General features: G+C 43.9%; 1 protein-coding gene across 1 annotated transcript in view; it reads right to left on the bottom strand.

The window, feature by feature from the left end:
* The window catches only part of grik5 (glutamate receptor, ionotropic, kainate 5), a 79,085-nt gene extending 59,202 nt beyond the window's left edge, over positions 1-19,883 (bottom strand). Inside the window, exon 1 of the mRNA XM_039806844.1 lies at positions 19,768-19,883. The gene's annotated coding sequence lies outside the window, so the exon portion shown is untranslated. The remainder of the gene's footprint in view (positions 1-19,767) is intronic.
* Between the last annotated feature and the right edge of the window lie 606 nt (positions 19,884-20,489).

Below are 20,489 nucleotides of genomic sequence, written 5' to 3'. Positions count from 1 at the left end.
ACAGACACAGCATAAAAAGGATTAGCTCACTATTATGGAGGAGCTGTCAGATGCCTATAAGACCAAAACACATTTACCCTCCCGTCTCCTTTTAACCGATGTTGCTTAATCTCCACCCAGATCCGCCTCAGACAGACTTAAGGGCTGTTACTGATTCCTCTAATGCTTTCAGATGAATCCTATGCTCTGACATGTATTCAGTTAGCAAGAAAAAAAAAACTTAAAGTGCACACCCTAGAACACTGAAGGAAAGGCAGTGAAAACTGTGTGATGTGGGGGAGGGTTGGTTATGCAGAGGGTTATTCATAACCAGCAGCCTGCCATACTGGAGGCTATCAAACTCCAGCGAGTGTATTAGAAGTTCACCAGGCAGGGTTTCTAATCACACCAACGCTGCACAGGGCTGCATGGGCTCATAAGGTGCTGGTTTATACTGGATTCTCAGCCTTGAGGGAGCACTGGGTTAATATTCCAAGTGCCTATAGATGAGTTATGTTTTGGAGTGGAAGTGCAGGAAGAGTTATGTAATTTGCGTTATCATTATCAGCAATAATAGACATTATCATCAGTTTGATTCCAGCAACTAAGAAGATTATTGGTTTTCTTAATAAATGTAGTGACACAATAGTATCATTAAGTAGTTGAAAACATAATTGCTAGGTTATATTGAAATACTGAGCAATGAATAGATAATACAGTAGATGATCTTACGTCTACACGGTGCACTTCAACTTTGGGAAATTTTCTTTTTAATTAGTGCCTCCATTCTTTCTCATCAGTTCATGCGCGATTAGACGAATACGAGGGTTAAAATGATAAATACTACCGGATGAACTTGCAGCGCTTCTCAGTGCAGTAAATGATCGTGGCCCCAGTTCTCTTTATCAACATGGCCTGTTGGTCTTTAATGAGCCTCACACCTTCAGCTTTGCTTTGCTCGAAAGCAAACATTGCTCATGTTTATTCATGATATGCCAATATGTGCCACTTCAAAAGATGGTCCGGTTGGCACTTTCAAGAGAGGTGCTCTCTTCCTCTCGCTCTTCCTCTCTCTCTCTCTTCCTGAGTTACAGTAGCTCTCCTTTGGCCCAGCCTGCTGCACCTGTCTCCCTGCCAGGACCTGAACTTTATTTACCGTAAAGCTTTCACACAGATAAACACAGCAACTCAGCAGCTGCCGTGCATGCACACAAACACACACACACACACACACACAAACACACGCAGACGCAAGCACACTCAGATTTTGGCTTATGATCAGAGCAAAACAAAACACGGCTGTTCTGGGCTCGCTTGTTTGTTTGATTCCTGTCTTCCTTGTCAGTTGTTCTCGCTCAACACACCTTCCTCATTTTTCTTCTTCTTTTGATTGCTTTCCTTCCATCTTCAATCTTCTGTTCGCTGTACCTTCATGTTCCCGTGAGAAAGCAGTGGCCTGAGCTGGAGAAGGTGGTCGGAAGAGAAAGTGGAGGATAGGGAGAGAGTTAGTCCACCCCTTCTTCTCTTTATTAGCATATTTCTGAATATGGCTCTTAAAATGGAATATTGTACGACAGTGTTTTAATATCAAAGCCTTAGTGGGAGAGTAGGTTGCTGTTGTAATGGCTTGGTCTCCCGTGAAAAGAGCCCTATGTTTTTTATCTGCTTCACAGCAACACTGAGTGAGATGGATACATGGCGGCAGCAAGGATATGGCCCACAGGTAAGCATTTAGGTGACACACACACACACACACACACACAACACACACAATGGTACATTGATCTCTGTAGCAGCATGGCTCGACAGGCCTGATTGCCAAATGAAAACAAAGGCTGCATACAGTGCTGACACACACCATCAGTCACAGATAGCCTGCGGTTACAAAGATTACATGCTGTATGTAAATCCATTGAGCAATAAGGCAGGTTATCTCCTTATGAGACGTCGTTGTTATTATCGTGGACAGGATATCACCGGAAAGTGCCACCGGCCGACTGCTCGCTACTGATTATGTCCCATTGAGACTAGATGGCAAAATTGGAAAATGGTGTTATCAGGGGCTGAGGTTACACAAATCTTCAGGCAGTGCAAATGATAGCTGTGCAAATTGTCAGAGTGGTCAAAGGTCTGACATTGTCAGGTAAACACTGGGAAAACATAACTACTAATTAGCTACCTGGGGTGTATTTTCACCAGGATACAATAAGATTACAAGCCCCAACATCTTATTTTCTCATGTATTATGCAGATTATTCCTAGTAGTACCGTTAAATCTGCTGTATATAATGTGAAAGGGGTCGTTTGAAGTTCTGATACAGAGAATAGTCACATGACTCTGCAGGTCCCCTCAACCCCAGAGAGCGTTTTAGCATCTTTGTTGTCATTGTTATAGCTTTTCTGTTTTGATTCACTCTCACTGCTGTCATCAGCATTGTTTCCAAATGTAGCACACAGCTGTTTTCACACGACAATGCTCGCGGGTGAAAACGACAAAATATTTCATCAGATGTGCCTTTCGTTTAGACGGCGACGGCATTTTTGGGGTTTAAAAACGCAAAAAAGTGAAACCACCCTCCAGAGCGGGAATCTTAAAAAACGCTCCACCGTCGCGTTCCCGTCTAAAGGGTAAAAACGCAAAAGTCTGCTCTGATCTGCTCACTGTGGCTCTCGTCGCGTACGCGTTTACGTCACAGTCATGCACTAGTACAGGAAAATAACAACAAACACGTCGGAATATTTCCATACGTCTCAACACAACACGTTTCAACACCAGCCTCCATTGTTGTGGTGGCTGGCGACCCACACCATATTTCGTTACACAAATCAAAATATAGAGTGATTACTCGCCCATGGCCACTCCGCCGTTGGGTATCCACAGCCTGCCTATACTTGGTCCGGATGGCTTTCAGCTTTGATGATATCTGACTTTTACAGATAGCATCTTTCTCGTGTAGATATGACGTCCCTCCAGGTACAGGATACTGCTGAAGAAATTCGGGTCCATATGTCTATCTATTTTGACAGGCAGGACTCCCAGTCCACGCCCTGTTGTGCCTTTGTGGCTTTGCAATCTAAGGTTGTTTGGAGCAATAACTCCACCTCCTCGTCTGTCCAGACAAAATTGTCAGCTTTTGTTGTTTGCTTCGCCATGTTTTGGTTTTGCGCTACTAAGAAGAGAAGTAGAAGAAAGGTTCTACACAGACGCGCGGACTTGGTGGTGTTGTGTGGCAGTGCTTTATACTACCACCTAGCCACCTGGTGTGCATACTACATCGAATTTCACACACTTTTGCATCACCATATGCACGCAAATTTCCCCCCCAAAACGCTCGTCTAAACACGGAATAAAAAGTGAGAACGCAATGCCACTACGTTTTCTCTTCAGATCATTTCCGTCTAAACATAGCCTAATACCCTACTGTACGATACCTGCCTAGCACCAAACGACACAGAGGCAAAGGTACCAACAACTTGGTGGACATAGTAGAGCATTAGAAATTGGTGGAGAGCAAAAACAGAGCTGAAAGAAGAGTGACAATAGGACTTTCATTCATCAGATGGCCAGATGATTTAAACATACGGCCCAATGACCAGAACTGGCCCGCCAAAGGGTCCAATCCGGCCCACTGGATGACTTTGCTGAGTTTGAAAATTTCAGAGAAGTCATTAATTCCAATTTTTCAATGAAATGCACTGCTATTCCTATTAATTAACTGGGGGTTGCACGGTCCTAATAAGAGTAGCAGGCCATATGCTGGATACTGGCTATTATAGATCCCACATGCTTACGTTAAGGAAACCAGCAAGAGCCACCGGTGAAAAATAGGGTGAAAAGTGGACACAGAGTGTCAGGTTTTCCAAGAAAGATCGACCAGTTCCTATTTATTCACAGAGGTAAACGGGAAGCCAGTGTGCCTGGTGTGCTCACGGCACCTTTCAGAGCTCAAGAAATATAATATTCGGTGGTTATACGCAACACATTGTATGAGGAGAGATTATATGTCAGTATTTTGTTTAGAGTTTGTTTCTGCCATTAAATCAAATTAAAGTCAATATAGCACCTGGTATATAATACCTACAATCTATTCCTAATCCACAATTTGCTCACTAATACCCAATGCTTAACATCTTTAATCAAGCATCTTTTAAGTAAGACACACAATATGTTGTGTCCCACGTTATCCTTCTGACTTTTTACTTTCTACTACTGATCTGCAACAGCAGCGCTGAGGCACTGCAGGTGTTAATAGGCTGGTATCTCCTGTGTAGATCATTAGAGTATTTTACTTTCAGATCAAAGACTGTCTCATGAGCAGGCTGAAATCATCTGTGCCTTTCAGCATGATAATATCCAATACATTGATTTCTGCACATACCAGATCTAACTGTGACAATGGCAGAATACACAGATAAAGGCCCTCCCCATAGGGTTTCATCATGTATGGAATTCAAAGGAATCATAAACACACACGGGCAGCACAATACGGCTAAATCACTCATCTTAACACAGATGGAAAAGACACCCACACAACATTTATATTGCACATACAGTACAAGCATGGTATGTATAAACATAGCATATGCATGCCCACCCAGGTTACATCATATGTTTATGTATAAACAGACATACAATACGCTTATGCTCACACATGCGAAAGACAAGTTCCTCCTCAATCTTCTTGTGTAAAAAAACTGTTAATCATGTACATATAGCATTTTGTTTTCATATGACTGTAACATTTCTGGGTTTGGTGAAATGTAAAAAATCGCCGCAGCACACACAATAATAAATTACTCGAGCTTTAAACTTTGATTCCTGAGCAAGTAAATAAATCAGGATAACTTGAAATAACCACTGGTCAAACAACTCTGTGGATTATATCAAGTACCACTGAAGCAGAGACAAAAAAAATGTTTTTCATTTTAAATAAGCCTCTTGGATGATGTGCTGCTATTGTTTAAGTGAGGCAGAAATGTATCGCCCTCAGGAAGGTGTCAAACCGTTTAAAGACTTACTTTGCTGTAGCAAAGCATTTTTACTTGATGTCACGCACACCTCCATACTAGCTTAATTACAGTCAACACTTCCTTCCCTGGGTGTCTGAATTCACATTATACACAGGCTACCATTTTGCATGTGGGTTCATCTGAAAGTTATAATCCAAAAAGGCAATGACACAGATAATATTGTACTATTTCGTGACACTTCTGTATATGTGGTTGCAGTAGGGGGCAGTGGCGGGGGTTGTCATCGCATTCAAGTTTTGACTCATTGAAGAAAGAAAAAAAGCTGTCATATTTTCCAAATCCACCACATGTTAGTGGAAATCTAAAGCCCATAAAATCACAAATGAGTTAATTAATCACATCTGTGGTATTGTTTTTAATTCAGTTATAATGATATGATATGAGCCCATTTGGAGTATGTTTCATTGAGTCAATTAAATATTCAGCAGTTTAAAATCAGGCAGTAGCCCATAATCAACTGCGCATCAACATTTGGACCGAGGCAGCAGAGCTGGAACTGACTCGCATTTTAATACTTCTGATTGGTGGAGCTGATTACAGACTCTTGACTCACAATCCCAAAACACCAGTGTAGTGGAGACAATGAGACACCGGCCAAAACATTGAGGTGGTGATGCAATTTGGCTTAGACTATAGAAACACGAAGCACAGGCGGCATATTTTGCATTTAAAGGTCCAATATGTAATATTTGTACTGTAATAAATCCAAAAATGACACCAATGCCTCATCAGATATTAAGGAAACATGTTAAACTGAAATACTATATTTTTTTTTTTTTTTTTTTTTTTTTTTTTTTTTTTTTTTTTTTTTTTTTTTTTTTTTTTTTTTTTTTTTTTTTTTTACCGCCCTTTTTTCCACCCCCCGCCCCCCCCCAATTTCCTTTTAAAAGCGTAAAAAAAAAACCCAGCACGCTACGGCTGTAACGGTAGTACAGCCATGAAAGCAGCAAACAAACGAACAGGATAAATGAAGATAGATTCTACCCGACCTAAAAAAACAGTTGCGTGACCAGAGACGTAACAACCCCCTGGTAAATACTGGAGATGTATTTGAAAGATGGAGACAGCTTAGATCCCAAAAGGACGCAGAGTTGGCTTATTTCCTCCTGAACAGGTAAGCACAGCTTCAGGCTAATTTATCACAGCCACTAGGGACGGGCATTTTAGGTCATTTCAACATTTGTGTACTCACATTGAATTATATAGCTAGAGTACCCGAGTTGGTTACTCGCAAAAACAATTGAGACACAGCCAGTAAAGTGATCCCGACTGGTCCTGGCTAACGCCGCCATGCTAACCCTGCTAACGTTACCGGGAGGACCAGGCAAGCGGGCCATGGCTGTTTACAACGTGTAGTTCCAACCCGGTCTCACGGCAGTTCGTGTAAATATCAACGTTATTCTTAATCTATTGATACGTGTTCACGGAGACGTTTTTCTCGTTTTTTACGTGTAAATGTCACGTTATTTTCTCGGGGAAAGGACGCCGAATGTCACGCTATTTTCTCGGGGAAAGGACGCCGGGAGGCGGCCGAAAAGGAAGCTCCATAAGCCGGGAGGCGCCCGCGAGGCGGCCCGCTGGGGACGCGCTGGATGAGGCGGCCGGGAGGCGGCCGATTCGTGTTGTCCGCCACGTAAAAACCGACAGAAACGTCTCCGTGAACACGTATCAATAGATTAAAATAACGTCACATTTACACGAACTGCCATGAGACCGGGCTGTTCAGTCGGCATGGTGGTGGTATTTTTAGCGGTTCCTATTGTAATTCTAAGCTGAGGAAGTGTGCCTGACTGGTGTGTGGAGAGGACGGTGAGGCTGTTGTGTTTTTAGCGGTTCATACTGTAATTTTAAGCCGAAAAAGTGTGTCTGTCAGTTGCTTACAGAGCTCCGCGTGAGCACGGGCTTTTATGACTGTCAATATAGCCAGCATCTAACGTTAGCTACTCCGCTGTGCTGTGGAGTAATGTCTGGCTATGTGAGACTAGCATCTAACCGTTAGCTACTCTGCTGTGCTGTGAAGTAATGTCTGGCGCTATGTGAGACTAGCATCTAACGTTAGCTACTCTGCTGTCGTATATATCTATGCTCTGCTGTGCTGTGGAGTAATGTCTCGCTATGTGAGACTAGCATCTAACGTTAGCTACTCTGCTGTGCTGTGAAGTAATGTCTGGCTATGTGAGACTAGCATCTAACGTTAGCTACTCTGCTGTCGTATATATCTATGCTCTGCTGTGCTGTGGAGTAATGTCTGGCTATGTGAGACTAGCATCTAACGTTAGCTACTCTGCTGTGCTGTGAAGTAATGTCTGGCTATGTGAGACTAGCATCTAACGTTAGCTACTCTGCTGTCGTATATATCTATGCTCTGCTGTGCTGTGAAGTAATGTCTGGCTATGTGAGACTAGCATCTAACGTTAGCTACTCTGCTGTGCTGTGAAGTAATGTCTGACTATGTGAGAAAAGCGTCTAGCAACATTGTTGTGAATGCTGCGGTCTCAGCCTGGCAACCCCCGTGAACTTCGAGTCTGGGCAGGAGGGGGCGGGGGAAACGACTCTCCAGTATTTTGAATTGGTAGTGCTATTGGTAGTGGTAACTATTTTAACCGCTAGCTGCCAGTATTACATACAATATTACATATTGCACCTTTAAAGGTGTAATATTGTATGTAATACTGGCAGCTAGCGGTTAAATATTGCACCTTTAAAGGTCTCTCTCTCGGGTCTGGCCTTGACGTGGCGAGGGGGCTTGCATGTTCCAGTGACCCTGGAGAGCGATACCGTCGGGAGCTCGCTCCTGGTAGGGTCACCCTAGGCGGGCCGGTCTCCAGGGTAGGTTCCAGACAAACAAAGACCCCAGCATGTCGGTATGCTGTAAGGTGGCAGCCCCACCAACCGACTATCCTGCGGAGGGCTAACAACCCACCCAGGAGAAACCCTTTTGTTACGAAACCGATCAGAGAAAGATGCTGGACTGCCAAACACGGTAACGGAACCCAGCCTGCCCCCGACCAACGAGTACGGATCAACCTTCGTCACAGGATCCGAGTCAGCACATGGAATGTCCGGACACTCCTTCGACCATTGCTTCTTTTGGAGTGGCCCCGAGAGACGGACAGGCCTTTATGGCGTTGCACTTGCCGTCTCAAAGGACCTTCCTCCATCAACACGGCAAGATGACAGTAATCGTTGCTTATGCCCCCACCGATGTCGCTGATGATAAGGCGAAGGACTCCTTCTTTGACCAACTCCAGCAGGCTGTTGGCCAAGCCTCACCACATGACATCACCATCATACTCACCGATGCCAACGCCACGCTGTCTAGCAGTGAACGGTCTACAGGCTCACCTGTTGGCACAACCTTTGCCGACAGGTCTACAAACGACAACGGCAACTGCCTTCTCCTTTTCTGCCACTACAACAACCTCTGTGTCACTGATACCTGGTTCCCTAGGAAGCTTATACATCACTGGACATGGTACAGCCCAGATGGCAGAACCCGGAAAGCGCTGGACCATATACTCATCTCCCGACGCTGGAAGTCGTTTGTCACCAACTGCCGCGTGTACCGAGGAGCAGAGCTTGGCAACACAGACCATCGCTTGCTGGTGGCCCAGCTCAAGTTAAAGCTGCGAGCCAACCAGCACACCAAGACTCAGCCCCGCCTTGACTCCTCCCTACTCAGTGATCCAAACATTGCCACAGACTTCAGTTGCGCCATCCGCCGCACCTTTGATAACCTGGCTACTGACAAGGTGAACGACTGGCAGACCTTCAAGGAGAGTGTCATCCAGTCAGCTCACAATGTCTTCGGACGCTTTCGACCCTCCCTGAAAAAGCCTTGGATATCGGAGAGGACACTTAACATCATCGACAGGCGACGTGAGGCCCGGCTCTGAGGCGATCTGACGGAGTATCAGCGACTGAATCGCCAGCGCAACATGGCTATAGCCGATGATAGGGAGAAGTTCTGGCAAACAGAAGCTAAACACCTAGAGTCCGCGGCCAATAAGAATAACATGAGCCGTGTCTTCAGTCTGCTGCGCCAAGCCCGTAATGGCCCCCGCATCAAGATAGCCCTGGTGAAAGATTCTGATGGCAACCTTATAGCAACTGAAGTAAACTGCCTCGAACGCTGGAAAGAGCACTTCAGCCTCCTTCTGCAGCACAGTACCTTCCCGGCCGATCCAGCCATCTTATCGGTCGCCAACGCTGCAGCTCCTAGTGTGGTCTGTAGTACAGACCCTGTCTCACCTGAGGAAGTCAGAGCCGCTCTGGGAAAACTTAACAACAGGAAAGCCCCCGGCATCTGTGCAATAACCGCTGAGATGCTAAAATCAGGCGGTGAAAGCATTGTCGAGTGGCTTACCCACATATTCAATGAGGTGTGGGAGACCGAGAGGCTTCCCAGCGACTGGACCAGAGGAATCATCCTGCCCTTCTGGAAACGTAAGGGTGACAGACTAGTCTGCGGCAACCACAGAGGCATTACCCTACTATCCATCCCTGGCAAGCTCTTTACCAGGATCTTGCTCACTCGTGCTCTTCCAGCCATCAGAAGCAGCTGCCGTCCCCAGCAGGCTGGCTTTATGCCTAACAGATCTACAACAGATCAAATCTCTGCCATTCGATTGCTGATAGAGAAGACCTATGAATTCCGTAAAGATCGTCATCTTTACATCGGGTTCGTAGATCTGAAGGCGGCTTTTGACACCGTCTGCCACACTGCACTGTGGAGTATCCTACACGCCCGAGGAGCACCACCCAAGATCGTTGCCCTGCTCAAGCTGCTTTATAGCAACGCTCAGAGCTGTGTCCGCATCAACGGCAGAGACTCAGACTGGTTTCCCATCTCCAGTGGCGTTCGCCAGGGCTGTGTGGCTGCTCCCGATCTCTTTAACTGCATCATTGACCATCTGATGTCTAGGGTTTGTGAGCGGGTCCCCGGACTGTCCCTCGGCAGTTACCACCTGACTGATCTGGAGTACGCTGACGATACCATCCTGCTCAGCACGTCCTACAGCCAGCTAAGAGACGCTCTGGCCATATACAGCGAAGAGGCGGAGAAGCTTGGCCTCCAGGTGAGCTGGACGAAAACCAAGTTCATGTATGTCGGTGACAGTCCACATCCACCATCCATGCGGCTTGGCAATGACATTGTGGAGCCTGTCAAGAACTTTGTGTATCTGGGATCCATAGTGACAGATAACGGGGACCTAACAACAGAGATCACCCGCAGAAGAGCCCTGGCTGCGTCAGCACTGCGGTCTCTCTGGAAACCACTCTGGCGACACCAGACCATCTCACGCAAGACGAAGCTCCGGATTTACAACTCAGCAGTACTTTCCATCCTGCTTTATGGTTCGGAGACGTGACCCTTAAATAAGACACTGGCTGCAAGACTAGATGGCTTTGATAGCAGGGCTCTCAGAACTCTCGAGAACATCAGGTGGCCCCAGCGGGTTTCCAATCAAGTGCTTAGAGCCCGCACGTGCCAGCCCAGAGCATCCTGCCTGGCTGCACAACGTCGCACCCGCTGGTTCGGCCATGTCCTCCGCCTCCCTCCTGACCATCCGACGAGAGTCATTCTCCAATTTGATCCGAGGGCCGCAGGCTGGAGACGACCGCGAGGTAAACCCCGCACACGATGGCTTGACGTCCTTGCGGGGGACCTCCAACAACATGGAGTTGCGGTGGAACATGCGGAGCAGCTGGCACAAGACCGTCAGCTTTGGAAACAACTGGTTCATCTGGTCGGCTCAACGCAGAGGGACGGGATACCCCCCCTACCCATCGCAGGAGCCAGATAGATAGATAGACCTTTAAAGGTGCAGTAGGTAAGCCTTATAAAACACAATTTCTGTCATATTTGCTGAAACTGACCCTATGTTCGAGTAGAACTACATGAAGCAGGTAATTTTAAATTTTAATTTTTTTATTTAAAAAATCTGGCTCCTCTGGCACCACTTACAGCCTGTAGCTCCCTGTTTAGATGCACCAATCAGGGCCGGGGTCTAACTGCATGTCAATCACTGCTCAGGCACACGCATTCATTCTCCCTTGTGTGGGGAGGGGCTTAGGAGACCGTTTTGGGTTTTAGCAGAAAGGGGGGATGGACTGAGAAGTTGTTGATGTTCAAATTCTTTGGCGAAGTCCTGGATCTTCGCAATCCTACCTACAGCACCTTTAACACACTAAATTTAGCTTTATTAAACATCAGGTCTTTGGCAGCCAAATCATTTTTAATTATTGATTTAATTATGAAGCACAATCTTGATTTGACTTCACTTGGCTGGACCAAGATAAGTGCAGCAGTTCTTACAACTTTAGTTTCATGAGCAAAGCTAGAGTGCATAAGAAAGGAGGTGAAGTTACCTTTAAGTTTAATAATTTTATCCAGTGTAACGTCTTATGAAAAAAATATGCCCCTTTTCAATATGTTGCTCCTTAGTCGAAAGCCTCATGTCAAACTGCATCCGTAAACACCTACATGCCACCTGAATACAGTGCAAAGTTTTTGGTCAACATCTACATGCCCCCACTAGCACAGATTATAGGAAACAACAAAATATCTTACCATAATTATTTCAACAACACACAGATTTATATATCACCAAATGACTAGGGTCCCATTCAAGGACTGAGTCTGAAATGTCTTTGGACCCAAAGAACAACAATTAAAAGTATGCACTAACATCTAATCACTAGCGTTAAACAACACAAACCAGGCCAGAAATCTTGGTGTACTGTACCTTAAGAATATATCTAGACTTATGTCACAGCAGAATTTAAAACCACTTGTATAACGCTGTCTTTCCAGGTCTCTCTAAAAAGTCGATCAGACAGCTGCTGCTAGAGTCCTCACTAGACTAGGGCAGCGGATCGCATCACTCCAGTTTCCAGATCTTTACACTGGCATACTGTTTGTCAAATAATTGATTTTAAAATATAACTGTTGGTTTATAAAAAGCACTGAATGGTTTAGGGCCAAAATATGTTTCTGATCCGCTGCTCCGTTATGGACTGTCCAGACCTCTTAGGTCGTCTGGGAGAGGTGTCCCAAGAATTAAAACTAAACATGAAGAAGCAGCATTCAACAATGTGTTTTTATTCTACTGTTTGATTTGTCTTATTTTTATCTTTTATTTTATTTTGTTTTAATATTTTTAAAATCCTGTTGTGTCTTTTTAAGTTGCCTTGTGTTCCTTTGAAATCTTGTTTTAATGAATTATGTAAAGCAATTTAAATCGCATTGTTGTTGTTGGTTCTTTACAAATAAACTTCTGCTATAAATAGCACATTCAGGCAAGGCAAGTTTATTTACAGTACAGGCCAAAAGTTTGTACACACCTTCTCATTCAATGCGTTTTCTTTATTTTCATGACTATTTACATTGTAGATTCTCACTGAAGGCATCAAAACTATGAATGAACACGTGTAATTATGTACTTAACAAAAAAGTGTGAAATAACTGAAAACATGTCTTATATTTTAGATTCCTCAAAGTAGTCACCCTTTGCTTTTTTGATAGCGCTGCAAACCCTTGGTGTTTTCTCAATGAGCTTCATGAGGTAGTCACCTGAAATGGTTTTCACTTCACAGGTGTGCCTTGTCAGGGTTAATTAGTGGAATTTTTTTCCCTTATTAATGGGGTTGGGACCATCAGTTGTGTTGTGCATAAGTCAGGTTGATACACAGCTGACAACCCTATTGGAGAACAGTTAGAATTCATATTAATGCAAGAACCAATCAGCTAAGTAAAGAGAAACGAGTGGCCATCATTACTTTAACAAATGAAGGTCAGTCAGTCCGAAAAATTGCGAAAACTTTGAATGTGTCCCCAAGTGCAGTCGCAAAAACCATCAAGCGCTACAACGAAACTATCTCACATGAGGACCGCCCCAGGAAAGGAAGACCAAGAGTCACCTCTGCTGCTGAGGATAAGTTCATCCGAGTCACCAGCCTCAGAAATCGCAAGTTAACAGCAGCTCAGATTAGAGACCAGATGAATGCCACACAGAGTTCTAGCAGCAGACACATCTTTAGAACAACTGTTAAGAGGAGACTGCGCAAATCAGGCCTTCATGGTCAAATAGCTGCTAGGAAACCACTGCTAAGGAGAGGCAACAAGCAGAAGAGATTTGTTTGGGCCAAGAAACAAATGGAATGGACATTAGACCAGTGGAAATCTGTGCTTTGGTCTGATGAGTCAAAATTTGAGATCTTTGGTTCCAACCACCGTGTCTTTGTGTGACGCAGAAAAGGTGAACGGATGGATTCTACATGCCTGGTTCCCACCGTGAAGCATGGAGGAGGAGGTGTGATGGTGTGGGGATGCATTGCTGGTGACACTGTTGGGGATTTATTCAAAATTGAAGGCATACTGAACCAGCATGGCTACCACAGCATCCTGCAGCGACATGCCATCCCATCCGGTTTGCGTTTAGTTGGACCATCATTTATTTTTCAACAGGACAATGACCCCAAACATACCTCCAGGCTGTGTAAGGGCTATTTGACCAAGAAGGAGAGTGATGGAGTGCTGCGCCAGATGACCTGATCTCCACATTCACTGGACCTGAACCCAATCGAGATGGTTTGGGGTGAGCTGGACCGCAGAATGAAGGCAAAAGGGCCAACAAGTGCTAAGCATCTCTGGGAACTCCTTCAAGACTGTTGGAAAACCATTTCAGGTGACTACCTCTTGAAGCTCATCAAGAGAATGCCAAGAGTGTGCAAAGCAGTAATCAGAGCAAAGGGTGGCTACTTTGAAGAAACTAGAATATAAGACATGTTTTCAGTTATTTCACACTTTTTTGTTAAGTACACAATTCCACATGTGTTCATTCATAGTTTTGATGCCTTCAGTGAGAATCTACAATGTAAATGGTCATGAAAATAAAGGAAACGCATTGAATGAGAAGGTGTGACCAAACTTTTGGCCTGTACTGTACACTACAGTTTTTATTAAGGATTGCTGAAAAAACCTTAGTGGCTGACTAATTGAAGAGATAAAAGTCCCCAATGGGTGACAACCTTGCAAATTGAATTAACATTTAACAGATTATTTAACAGAAGATGATGCATCTGCTGACGTCCATCCAGCTAGGGAACATCATAAATAAGGATGATTTAACACCAAACTATTATGATAATTATGATCATTTTTGGTGTTTGAGGTGAGGATTGGGGTTGATCCACTCATCAGCTATTTTTTGTTTCTTTTTGTTGATTTTTTTTTTTTTATGTGCACAAATGCACATAAAATCTCATTTATGTGAGAGGTACCATAGATTTTTCTTCTTCCTGTTCCTTTTTTTTCCATTCATGCATGTTATGAATGAATGAATGAATGAATAAAGTTCACACTTCTTTATTCAAGAGATGAAAACTCTCAGGTAGGTGATTTTAACATCCTATAATAACATGTACATTTGTGTATAACTTAGTAATAAAATGCTGCGTCATGTTTGTAGATATCAAGTTGAGGTGAAATCTTTATTTGTTATGAATAATTTATGTTATATTCTACAAAACTGATTACAGTGTAATAAATGACGTACATGGGTGGTCCTCAACTATTTTAACAGCGTTTTTTGTCTAAGTACATTAAAGGAAATATGCGGAAATTCTATGTTATCCATGTCCACCGTGGAGCTCTGTCGAGTCTAGCAGAGCTGAGCCGAGTCCTACGTATATTAATTATCGGCTTCAGAGAGAGGCGGTACCTATAGATATCATGATGAGTGCCATTATTACACTGTCAGGCAAACTGCCGCTCAGCAGGAGCCACAGTAAAACATTAAAATGTAAAATAGACTCACTAGACCAAGGCTGCCATTGCTGTTACCTGAATGACTTTTGAAAATTTTTTCACACAAAAGCAATTATGTAGAATTGTACCAGAGTGGATGAACAGTACAAGACTGCTTGCAGAGTGCTTCAGCTCACACTGTAATAAAATATGTTGCCCTTCTACTGTAGTGACACTGTCTAAATATAGGGGTTTCAAACGTCTTCACTAAAAGGCTCCCCAAACAGATACACATATAATTTCAAATCAATATCATTTACAACTGTTTATACTGTGTTGACTAACAATGATGAAATATCTGTTCACAACAGTAGCTTCAATAATATGGCTTCACTATCCTATCTCGAAATAAAATAACAGTGAAATTAAACAATTTTTTCTTATTTTGCAGCAGGACCCCCACAGACCTCCTCAGGGGTCTGCAGACAGGTTTGATCAGTGATTGCAGTATGACATCCCTGCTGAGACTCCATTTTCCAGCTACGTCCTTGCCTGCTTAGTAACTGATTTAAAGGTGCGCTCTTTCACTCTGAAATTCATTTCTTATCTCCTGATACATGGAATGACACCATTTGACAGGTAAATATGGTTAGGCTGGCAGATTTGTGAGTGTGAAATATTTATAATATTATTTTTAAAACTGTAGTAAAATACACATATATTTAGAAAAAAAAAGTACTTTGCAAAGTTGAGAAAAACAATTGTGAGTATACATAAAGTTTAGCAGCCAAACTATTGACTCTGGGCTAATTAAGAGTTTTCTATTCTGTTTTAATTATGTTATCATGTAATTTAATGTTAATTCTGCCTACTAACTAGTTTCCCCTTGTGGTGCAATAGAGGCCGCATTTCATTGAATACAACAATTAAATGAGGCAAGCTAGACCGCAGCTGAAGCTTAAAACATGATGAGCACAGTGACATAAGCAAACCCTCTGGTAAGAATCAAGAAATTGACATAAACTTAATAGGCATGTCATGCCACCATGAAAACAACACGCAACACTACCCAGAATGCCTTTCGCCAGCCTTGCAATATTCCTTTGGGGACACGTCCTGAAATGACCTCCAATTAAGCCCTTCAGCCTTTGCCACTTACACACTCACACAAGGCAGTGGCAATCTAGCGGTAAGACATTATAGCTGTGACTTTTGAGCCTTCGCCAGCCAGGTGATTAGGACATCCCGGGTCATAACTGATCACCTGAGCCTCAGACCGTATTACAATTACGCTGACAAAATACTGACCTTTCCTACTAAGTGTCACTGCCCCCTTTAGTGTTGTCCTGGGTGTATCTGCTGAAGCACTAAATAACTAGAAATACACGAGTACACAAGTGGTTACAGTAACAGTACACATATACAAGAAATCATGCTTCCACCTGGTTCACACACATTATACACATTGCTTTTATCTTTTTGCAATCCAATCTTAATGACTCCATTAACTGAGAGGCCATTAGCGGCATTCACTTTATGGCCATCCAAACAGCCCAGCTGGGAGCACATTACGAAAAAGGGCATGTGTGTCCTAATGTCCATTTCTTGTCATTCTTCTCTCTCTCACACTCTCACACACACACACACACACACACACACATACAATATTTCCCCCCAAGGCCAGCTAGCCTGAAGCAAGCAGGAGTGGACAAACGACTAACCAAACAGGGCCATTTTTTGTGCTCCATTAGGCAATGAGGAGCAAAGGTTTAGTGCAGGCTGCAGTGCCTCGCGCTGGTGGTCAAGCGGCGGAGGATTGAAGGCAGAAGAAACTGAAGTGCTGCTCAGTGTTAGAAGAGATCTCATATCCCAAATTAGCCTGGCGCTCTTTGGAGCAGTGGCTGTCTGAAACACTTCAGGGGTGAACTACCATGCAAGAGGAATCATGGGGCATGATAGCAAAAGCCAAAAGTCACAGAAAATGATGGATTCAGCGTTGATAACAATTATCTATTCCTGCGATAACACAATAAAATTGTACCTTTTTGAGAAGAGTGAAGCATTCCCTGCTACATTACAGCAAAGTTAAAGAAATAACAGCTGCTGACCACCTTTGAAAAAAGAACAGCTGTTCCCACCAAAGGACTATAAAATGATTGATGATGTAGACAATGTGGAAATGTGTTTGTGCATAAACAGTAAGTGGAGAATCATCAAGGAACGATATCGTCAATTGGAACCAGAAAATAAAAATCTACACCAGCGTTTAGCAAATCTAACCCTGTGGGATGATGGGATCACTGATCTGAAAGGAACTTACTAGTACAAACAGGGGCAACGGGAAGCTCTGAAACCCAACGCGAAAGATTATTTTATGAACCGTGTGCATTTCTGCCCCAATTTAGACCAAGTCGAGTGAAATGATTGGTGCATACTCTACCAAGACAGTATACTGCTGTTGTGAAAAGCACTTAAAAAAGGGAGAGACTGAATGACACAAACACACAACTGATAATTTGGCACATCAGCTCCATATTGCCTTTCTGTTTCTGCATGTCTGCACTCGCTAAGCAGAGTGCATGTGATTCAACATGGATGCTTCTTGACTGAAGCTGTACTGGTTCTACCCAGTGACTCATACAGTTATTTTGTGACTATGAGGCTCAGCTGGGGAGGGCCTTGGGTCAAAGTTCATTTGATATCACCGAAGCAAATACACTCCATGACATGTACATGAAACCTCCACTAGATGACAAATGTGCTGCACCGGATTAGTAATTGAAATGAATGGTTGCCAACTTTCAGTAGTTTGGGGCTGTTTTAAGCTGCATCTTTGTGCTGTGTGTCATATTTCATTGATTTTGTTTTGTGCCCTCTGCTCTGGTTTGTTATTTGTTACTCTTGTATACCATCACATGCTAAATGCGTCTTTTCTATTTCCTGCTCCAAGCTAATCTTTAGCTCTGCAGGCAAATGGTTGCTCCTGCTGAGAGGAGAGTAGAAATACTTCATATCTCGTAGGAGGGGGTTTGCGCCCAGCCCAACCCTGATATTAGCTCACTACTCTGGGACCAGTGGGTTTAAGACGGTTGTACTTTACTTCCGCTGAGCAGGACTGGACAGCAGTTTCTGCTGCCTGCTTGTTTTTCCCCCTCTCCAGAGGGGTGTGAGACCATTTATCAGCTACCACAAGAACACGTATCGATGTGCAACACAGCCTGGGAATTCAGCTTTTATTACACTTTAAACTGCAAGGTCAACTTGGCAGGAATCTGTGTCAAAGCTGTCAAGCGTGGAAACATGAAACAAATAGCCCACGCAGAGGATGCGGTGTAAAGCATCGAGATAAGGGGCAGATGTCTCACTATTAGAGCTTTACTTTATGTTTACACATGTGGAATCAAGTAATATACTGAGGTTTCACTGTGCTTGTTTTTAGTCCCTTTTGGAGCTGACAGCACAACATTAATAACTGGAGAAAGTCAACATTTATGCCATTTATGATTGAACATAATGACAACATCCATCAATGTGAGGAGAAAACCTGGGCCAACATTATTTTTGCCTCAGCGTCCTTTTGTTTATGGCCACATGTCATATTAAAAGTCACACCATGTCTTTCCACTTCCACTCAGCTGCAAAGCAGAGAAGCCATGTTGTGAAGCCTGGGCCCATGAGACAGTGTAATGTAGTCAGTACTGTCATGCCTTTGATGCCATCATATGCCAATCCTCCTCTCTTCTCTGGGTTTTGTGACAGTGACAAAGGGGATCGGCAGCAGTGTGTTATCAGTGTGCAGCTGCAGTAATCGTATTATTTAGTAATCTTAATTCTGAGAGGCTGACCAACAGTGTGAACAGAGCGGGGCCTTGCTAAGCCCATCAGAGGGCTTCCATGGAGCAGAGGTCTTTTCCTGCTCCGCGGCCCCTCTAGACCCTCACACTCCCTTTTCTCACCCTCCCTCCTCTTTGTGTCCTCCTCTCTGTTGCTTTCTGTCTCACACTCTCCTCTCTCATTCGCCTTCTGCTCTTGTTCTTCAATCTACAGAATGTTTTTCATTCTCTCTCTTTATCTCTTGCCTTTTTCCTTCCTTTTTTTCCACCCTCCCAATCTTTCTGTCTCTGTAACGCTCTGAGCTGGGAGTTTGTGTAATGGCGTTATTCACAGTTCATTGGTCTGTTTGAAGGGACTATCTTGATTGAGCGTCTCCCGGTGCAGGGCCTGGTGACTGTGGGAGTGTATAAAGATGTGTCTGCGGAGATAGATGGGCTTAGTAATATGCAGGACATTGCAAAGGCTGGGTCTCAGTATACAGTTGAATCCAAGGCAACACATAAAAAGAGAGATAAAAGGAGGTTTAAATTATATGCAGCCAGGGTGTAATGCTCAGAGCATTAGACGTGAAATGGGGGCAACAAAGAACTAGTCAGGGCATCAGAGTTATTCTCATTAGCTGGTTCACCCTCTTCAGTTTTAGCCCCTTTCCATCTCACCCTAATGAATGCAAGTACACTGACACAGAACCAAAAAAACACTCTGACAAGCAAAAATACTCAACACTAATTAGTTAAAATTAACCTCAGGACCAATATGTAGGCATGCAGACAAACACACACACATACACATGCACGCACACACACACACACACACACACACAGAGAAAGGCACCACCTTCCCCTCTTTCTGACACCACTCTGATGCTGTTGTAAGCTTGGCTGTAAGATCAAAATCTCTTTCTTTGGCACACACACACACGCACGCACGCACGCACGCACACACACACACACACACACACACACACACACACACACACACACATGCTCAAATTGCCTGGAGCAGAGGAAGCACAGGAAAGCAAATCCTGTGTGAAGACACCATAAAACCAACACTGCAGAAAGACGGGCCATGTCCATGTTTCTGCATACATGAGCTGAATATACGCTAATGACATGCAGAGTACATGTGAACACATAAATACACACACATAGAAAGAGAGTCCTACTTACAGAATGAATCAGACGGTATCAGAAGCGTTGTCCCATATTATCGCTGTAGTAGTGAGTCAACACAGGCATTGAGATCTGAGACCACAGGATTTTAGCACTTCAGCCAAAGGGGGGTCTTGGGGAACGCCGTGGAGGAGTCAGAGGGGTTCACACTGTGTCACTGGGGGTGAGGACATATAGAAGGAATCTGGAGGATTCCAGTGTTTGTATTCAGATGAAGAAAATAATCCCTTAGAGCAAGTCACGAAAAATCAACAATTGATGGAAGGAGAGGTTCAATTCTGTGTACAAAGAAAATGAAGGATTGATTGGGTCGGTGTTTTTCTTCTTTCTATCTCTTACTTTAAGAAAAAAGTGAGAAAAAATAACAGCCCGTCTTGACAAATAAGAAAAGGAAGGGGTGAAAAATTAGTCAATCAAAATGGGGCTCCACCTTTCCTTTTATGCTGTCTTTTTTTGCTTTCCTCTGTCTGCTCACCTCTTGTTTTTTTCTGGGTTGTGGAGGGCCTATGAGCAGAGGAACGCCAGCATCAGAAAACCAATCACCTCGCCAGACAACGAGAGAACATAAAGGAGTAAATGACAAGCAGATGAAGGGGAGGATTTCCGACACCTGCTCTCTCCCTCTGTTTCTGCCTGCCTCCCTCCCTCTCTCTCTCTCTCTCTCTCTCTCTCTCTCTCTAACCTGTATTTCCTTTCTAGTAAAGCCCTCTCCCTTCCCA

This window comes from Perca fluviatilis, chromosome 7 (assembly GCF_010015445.1).
Source record: "Perca fluviatilis chromosome 7, GENO_Pfluv_1.0, whole genome shotgun sequence".
Classification (NCBI taxonomy): Eukaryota; Metazoa; Chordata; class Actinopteri; order Perciformes; family Percidae; genus Perca; species Perca fluviatilis.
The sequence above is the reverse complement of the archived record's forward strand: the minus strand, read 5'-3'. Positions and strand labels throughout refer to the sequence as shown.